We start from the raw sequence: 8,253 nt of genomic DNA on the forward strand, positions 1-8,253 counted from the left end.
TATTAGTATAGGGGAACTACAACTAATTTGCCTATTATTAGTGAAAGGGAACGGTAGCTAATATTAAGGATACCGTGGCTTTGATTTAATCAAATGTACACCTATTTTACCTTTTGATTAGGTAATAACCGTAGGTTTGACCTTACTAATTGAGATCCATATTATTCTCCTTATTATTTGGGATAAGGGAATAGTGGCTAGTTACCTCCTTTTTAGGGAAATTGACTCTATAAATATAGGATTCGGTTGTTCCTCAACCAACGCATTCTTATGAGCAATTTATTTCATACGTTATTTTTGGAAAATCAACAAGAAATATTTTGTTCAAAAATAGCCAATGAACTTATAATATTTTCTTGTGCAACTCTTTGATTTTATATTTAGAAAATTTTATCCTTGTGTAAGGGTTTTTGAGAAAGTTATTGTAACTAGACTTCAGTGAGTCTAGGGGAGAATTAGATAGCTTCTAGTGAAGCTTGTGAAGAGATTAGCTTTTAGTGAAGCTAAGAGAGTTGCTTTGAGTGAAGCAACTAGAAAGAGAAGTTGGCCTAGTCGAGAACGCTTCGAGTGAAGCAAGGTGTTCAATGTAATTGTAACGCGTTGCCTTAAACATAATGGAGAGTTTTGAAATCCCGAAGGGTCGTGGTTTTTCCTTCTATTTAGGCCTAGAAGGTTTCACGTAAAATCCGTGTTGTCTCTTTCATTATTTCGCTCTAAGTTTAAGTTTTATTTCTTTTATCTAATTTCGCAAAAACAGGGCAAAAACACTTAAACTTATAACAACAACAATTCACCCCCTTCTTGTTGCTGTTCCCATCTCTAACACAATCTACAATTGGTATCAGAGCCCTGTTCCTCATTTGATCAGAAAACCCTGAGAGCAATATCCTGGTATTTTTAGAGATGTCGATAATGAACGAGCGAATGGAAAAAGGGTACTCTACTCAAAGGCCACCCATGTTTGATGGAAAATTCTATACGTACTGGAAGAATCAGATGGAAATCTTCATAAAAGCCTAAAATTATCAAGTTTGGAGAGTCATCGAAATTGGAAACTTTGAGGTATCTACTACAAACTCCAATAACGAAATTATTCCCAAATCTATAACCGAATTTGAAAAAGAAGATTTTCAGAAAATGTAGATAAATGCTCTTGCCATCAAGTTACTTCACTGTGGTCTTGGACCAAACGAACATAACCGCATAATGAATTGCAAATTTGCCAAACAAATTTGGGACCAGCTGGCTGTTACCCATGAGGGAACAAGTGAAGTAAAACATTCCAAGATAGAGTTATTGATGTCTAAGTATGAACGATTTGTTATGGAATCAAGAGAAAACATGCAAGAGATGTTCACAAGGTTCACTAACATCAGAAATGAACTTGTCTCTCTTAGAAGACTTATTCCCACCGATGAACAAGTAAGAAAATTACTAAGGAGTCTCCCTCAAGATGAACGCTGGAGAGCGAAGGTCACTGCCATCCAGGAGTCTAAATATTTTACAAAATTTAATCTGGAAGAATTGGCTGGTTCCCTAATGACACACGAATTACATCTGGGAATAGCTGACAGTTCCCGAAACAAGGGATTTGCTCTGGCAGTAGCAGATCAGGATGAATCAGAATGTGATGAGAAGGAGGCTGCCATGCTAGTACGAAAATTCAAGAAGTTCTTCAGCAACAGTAGGTACACCAATCAAAGAAATAACAAGGAAAGAAGAACTATCAATACTAAATCCAACCTTGAATGCCACAAATGTGGAAGTACCGAACACTTCATCAAAGATTGCCCTTTATGGAAAAATGAAAAGGGAAGGGAAAGGCAAGGGAAACAGGAAGACTACAAAGCAAAGGAAATCTCAGCAAAACCGACTTTCGCAAAGCCATGATAGCTGCATGGGGAGAATCCGAGAGTGATGCTGGGACTGAAAACCCCGAAGAAGAAGAAACAGCTAACTTATGTCTCATGGCCTCACACGAAAGCAAGGATGAGAAGTCCAAAGGAAAACGGGTAAAGTATTCTAACTCATTTTCTAGCCATCCGTTTAAATTAAAAAGATATAAATTAATTGAGTTGCTTATGTAGACACAAGATAAATTGAAAAAATGTAATGATAAATGTTTCCAACTGGAAAAAGACCTTAAGATAAGTAAAGACCATATTTCCTATATAAATACCTTAACATCAGATGTCCAAAACAGATTTTTCAGTTTGTTGGATCAAAATACAATCCTAAAAGAAACAATGGAAAGAGTGAAAAAGGAAAATATTATTCTTAATGTTGAACTAACACAATATAAGTTACTAGGCTTGAATAAGAAATTGAATGACGCATCTATTAAAGATTTATGTACTGATTTTCAAATTTTGAAATTCAACTTAGAATCCAACCAAACCGACAATGACAAATTAGAACTCAAGAGAAAAAGAGAAAATAAAAAATGTTCCCCAATGAATTCAAAATGCTAAAAGTAAAAATTCAAAAGGCCCAGATTACTTTAAGAATAATAACAAGAAAAAGGTCTATGTTGATCTCCCAAGTGATAAAGTCTGTTCCTTTTGCGGACAAACTGGACATCTGAAAATCCAGTGTACCAAAAGGGAACAACATACTGTCTCCAATAGAGACTATGTCGATCGTATTTGGATTAAGAAAGTTAATTCATGTCAAGTCGACAAGGAACCCAAGAGAAACTGGGTTCCTAATTCTAACAATTAATTTTTCATGCAGGTTCTAGTGCGGGGGAACAACTCATGGTATCTCGACAGTGGGTGTTCCAAGCACATGACAGGTGATAAATTTAAATTTCTCTCACTTGAAACCTATGATGGGGGAACTGTGATCTTCGGTGACAACATAAAAGGTGAAATAATCGTCAAAGGAAAAGTAGGAAGGTCAAGTTCCCATGCAATTGATAATGTATTTTTGGTCGAGAATTTAAAGCACAGCTTACCAAGTATTTCTCAGTTCTGTGACAAAGATAACTTTGTAAACTTTACATCTGAAAAATGCATTATTTCTAGGAGTGACACAGGAGACACTGTTCTGGAAGGAATCCGAAAAGGGAACACTTATGTTGTGGACTGTTCCCAAATCAAGTCTGACTTGTCTCAGTGTCATAGAAGATGACCCTCTTCTTTGGCATAAACGTCTAGGTCATGCTAGCTTTACTTTGATTAATTCTTTAAGATCAAAAGACCTAGTAAGAGGATTGTCATCCATAAAATTGCTAAATGATGAAATTTGTGATCCATGTGCCAAAGGAAAACAAGTAAGGTCGTCCGTTAAACCAAAGAATGTGGTGACCACTTCAAAACCGCTTGAACTAATCCACATGGATCTTTGTGGACCTATGAGGATACAAAGCCGTAGTGGCAAACGATAGTATTTGTTATTTTTGATCATTACAGTAGATTTACATGGACTTTAATTTTAGCAAGCAAAGATGAAGCTTTTAATGAGTTTTTTTCTTTCGCTAACAAAATACAAAAATCTAGTAATAATAAACTAATTCACATAAGGTCTGATCATGGTAAAAAATTTGAAAATTCAAGCTATATGAATTATTACAATGAACATGGAATAAGTCATAATTTTTCCGCACCTAGGACCCCACAAAAAAATGGTGTGGTAGAAAGAAAAAATAGAACATTAGAAGAAATGGCTAGAACAATGTTAATTGCTAATGGTCTTCCTAGGAATTTTTTGGCCGAGGCTGTCAATACTGCATGATATATTTTACAATCGTGTATTAATAAGACCTATCACCTCTAAGACACCCCATGAATTGTTTAAAGGTGTAAAACCGAATATTTCCTATTTTCGTGTGTTTGGATGTAAATGCTTTGTTCATGTTAATGGAAAACAAAACATAGGAAAGTTTGATGAAAGAAGTGAAGCAGTATTTCTTGGCTATTCATCTCATAGTAAAGCTTATAGAGTTTACAATAAGAGAGCTATATGCGTAGAAGTATCCGTTCACATTATGTTTGATGAAACTAACTTTGTGACAAGTGAACAGGATACAAATGATTTTAAAATAAGTATTGCAAATTTGGAAGATGATGAAGATGTAATGAAAGAGAAATATTAAAAAACAATAGGAGAACATCAGAATCAAGAACAAATCGAAGTACCAGACAATACGGACAACCAGTAAACGGGGACCAGCAAGCTGTTCCCAGAAATGAGCAAACTGATCCAGCTGAAAATGAGCAGAATAACAATCAAGTTAATGACCTAGAACCTACAACTGTTCCCACAAGAGAATTTGTGCCCAAACCTTGGAGATATAAAAAATGTCATCCTCTTGATTTGATAGTCAGTGATTTGAATAAAGGAACACAAACCAGATCCCAAATGAGAAATTTCTGTGCAAACTTTGCGTTCCTCTCAACACTTGAACCCAAAAATCACGAAAAAGCTCTAAAAGATTCCGAATGGATTGTAGTCATGCAAGATGAACTGAATGAATTTGAAAGAAATAAAGTATGGCATCTAGAAGCCAAACCAAAACACAAAAAGGTGATTGGATTAAAATAGGTATTTCGGAACAAAATGGATGAGCATGGAATCATTGTAAGAAACAAAGCAAGGCTCGTGGTTAAAGGGTACAATCAACAAGAAGGAATTGATTATACCGAGACATTTGCTCTGGTAGCAAGGTTAGAGGCTATGAGAATTTTAATTTCTTTTGCTGCATTTATGAATTTTAAACTATATCAAATGGATTTGAAATGTGCTTTCTTGAATGGTTTTCTTAATAAAGAAGTTTTTGTGGAACAAACCCCTGGTTTTGAAAATCCCTATTTTCTCGATCATGTCTACAAGCTTGATAAAGCTCTTTATGGGTTAAAACAAGCCCTTAGGCAATGGTATGAAAGATTATCAAAGTTCTTGATTGAAAATAACTTTGTTAGAGGTAAAATTCTGAGATACTTGAAGGGAACAAATGACTTGTCCCTATTTTATCCTAAAAGTGATGTCTATGACTTGAAAGGTTATAGTGATGCAGATTAAGCAGGAGATCTTGTGAACAGGAAAAGCGCTTCAGGTATGGTACAATTTCTTGGCTCATGTTTAGTATCATGGTGTTCCAAGAAATAAAACACCGTTGCACTATCTAGCGCTAAAGTAGAATATGCGGCAGCAACAATTTGCTGTTCCCAAATGCTTTGGATAAAACAGCAGCTAAGAGATTTTGGTATTAAGTTTGAATGTGTTCCTATTTATTGTGATAATACCAGTGCCATCTGTATATCTAAAGATCCAGTGCATCATTCAAGAGTTAAACATATGGACATAAGACATCATTTTCTTAAGGACAATGTTGAAAATAAAAATATTATTGTTAAGCATGTTAACACTAACGAGCAGATAGCCGACATCATGACAAAACCACTTCCAAGGGAACAACATGAAAAAATGAGATTGGAACTTGTCATGATTAAGCTACACTAAAGTATGTGACAAGCATTCTCCTCAAGGCACAATGAAAATTGAATGAGTCAAGTTATCCACAAAAATCTTGATTGAAAAATCAATTATCGAAAGGATCAGGTACGCAGTTATTTAATGTTTGCATGTTTAAATTGAGCAGACGAAAGAAACATATTTTTTTATATTTTCCTCCTCATATAAAATATTTCATATTTTCAATTTCTATATTTTTCTATTCCAGCAATTTCTCAATAGATGGTTAAAGCAAATTAATTAAATAGCGGGAGCCGGATCATCGTAATACTTCCAATAACCGTTATTAACTTCCCTTTCACACACATTGTTCACACATGCAAAATTTAATAATGTGTAGTGGAATCTTTTGTTACCCGTCATTTTATAATCAATATATATGCTTACCCTCACGTCACAACCACTCGCATCACTTTACCTTCACTCAAACCGTCATCCCCTTTCATTCAATCTCGTTTCCTCTTCTTCAAACCAGCAATCCACCATGAAATCCCCAAAATTCACCTCAAGCAAGAAGCAAACTAACAAAACACCAAAAACCACTCAACCTAAATCGTTAAAGGTAGTTCATCCTTCACCCCAAATCACTGCTGCTCCATCTCCATTACAAGAACAATCTGGTACACCAAGTGCATCCACGATGCATGTTGGAGACAGAAGACCTATTGTAACACCCTGAGATTTTCTGATGTCACTAATTAATATTTTAATGACTTTGGGTATTTTATAATTATATTAAATTAATTTTGAAGTAGTTTTAATAAATTCCTTTCATATGCGAATTTAAATATTAACATATATTTATATTAAAAATACAATTAATTTCTAAATAAAGAGGTTCGAATCAAAATTATTATTTTATTAATATGTGTGAGTACACAAAGGCGAGTCTTAGTTGAGCCTCGCAAGAAAATGAATCTAAATTCAATAAATAAATGAATAAAACATAATAATAATAATAATAACCATGATAAAAAGGGCACGAAACCCTCGTTGCTTCCCCACAAGCTGTCACTCCCTCCCTCACTCAATTCACGCGTCACTCTCCTCTCTTCTCTTCTCTCTTTTTCTTCTCCCTTTCCCCTTATTGTGCCGCCACCAGCTTGCCTCAATCAGCCGCTCAGGACCAGCTCAGTTCACCACCACAGGTCTCCTACCTTTTTCCCTCCACCTTGAGCAGCCATCGCAGCAGGGAAAGCCTCCTTTCCCCCACAAGGAGTCACGGCTGCAGTAGCTTTCTTGCTCAGCCTGCCGCCAGCAAATAGGACCCAGGCAGCTAGTTTTTGGCCCTGCGCCACCACCTCCGCGACCTCCTCTCACTTTGATTTCATCTTATTTCCAATTAAAAATTATAAAGTTTATGAGAAAAGGGTTGAACTTTGTATGATTGTTATTGAATCTTGTAATGAGTGAGAATTGGATTGATGACTTGAATGTACTTATGAATTAGGTTTTTGAAATATGAATGAAAAGTGTTGAACTTGTATTATTTTCATTGAATCTTTTTGTGGGTAAGAGTGTTTAATGAATTGAACATATTTATGACTTAGAGTTTGAAGTATGAATGAAAATAATGGTTGTGTGCTATGTTGATGATGTCTTAGTACATGAGCAACTTTATTTGTGTTGAATATTGGAGTTTTGTTAGACATGGTAATTTTAATCGGCCTTGTTGAAGTGAAAGGAAGCCTTAACGTTGATTACAAGTACTCTTGTTAGGGTATCGAAATTATAAGTAAATAATATTAGTAAGGCTATGAACATAGTGTCAACTTGTTGAGAATTATTAAACTTACTTGTTATGAAGTCTTGATTATGGTTCTTCCTAACCTTGAAGAATATAATAGATGATATTGCGATGTGATAAACTTAAGATTCGTCATTTTCGTCATATTAGCACTACATTAACATTACAAGATTTAAGTGTGAGTTGATATGTTATCTTAAGTAACGTGGATCGATATAACTCAAATTGGTTGACGTAAAGGAATGATTCACACAATACTTCTACTTTAAATTGATGGAAAGACTTATGTTGTGTTGAGTTAATGGTTTTGACTTATATTGAATGAGTTGTGTCCGTGCTAGAATAATTGGAAACTCATGTCGAATGGGTGATAGCGCTTACTTTGGTATTTAGTTTGGTATGGGAAAGTAGTTACGGGAACTTATTAGTTCTACTCATAACTTATATAGGTGCCCATTTTGTAAGAGGAAAGTAGAGCCTTAGTCGGGTGATTTTGTGACTTTTAATCGTGCAGTGACGCTTACAGGTACGTATACTTAGTAACTAACCCTTATATGCAATTTTCTTTAAGACATTATTGTTTATTTTGATAGTATGCATTGTATCGAAACTATGAAGTACTAGTGAGTACACTTTATATGAAGAGCTATCGACTATGAAATTCTTGCGCTTAGAATAGTTTAGAGAATGAGAGTGTTAATAGAAGGCGGGAACCACCCCCTTATTTATTTCAGAATTAGATTATGCCTTAATCGAAGTTAGAATGACTCCGTTATAGGTGAATTTCCTATTCTATTGAGTGGCTCAGTGGGTTTTGGCGCGCTGCTATCCCAGGGCGCTCATTAATAGTTGAGAGTGGAAGTTATTCCCATCTGATAAGGTACTAGATTACGATTAGCTGGCGTGACTCAACTGGATTATGTCCGGTTGTTTTACTAGTCTCCTAGGTGAGGTTCGACGGGACCACTATAAGGAGGGTATGAGCATGCTTGGGTCATTGGGTGCCGGGAGGCCGATAACACCCCTTGACC

The sequence above is a fragment of the Amaranthus tricolor genome, chromosome 8 (genome assembly GCF_026212465.1).
Source record: "Amaranthus tricolor cultivar Red isolate AtriRed21 chromosome 8, ASM2621246v1, whole genome shotgun sequence".
NCBI lineage: Eukaryota > Viridiplantae > Streptophyta > Magnoliopsida > Caryophyllales > Amaranthaceae > Amaranthus > Amaranthus tricolor.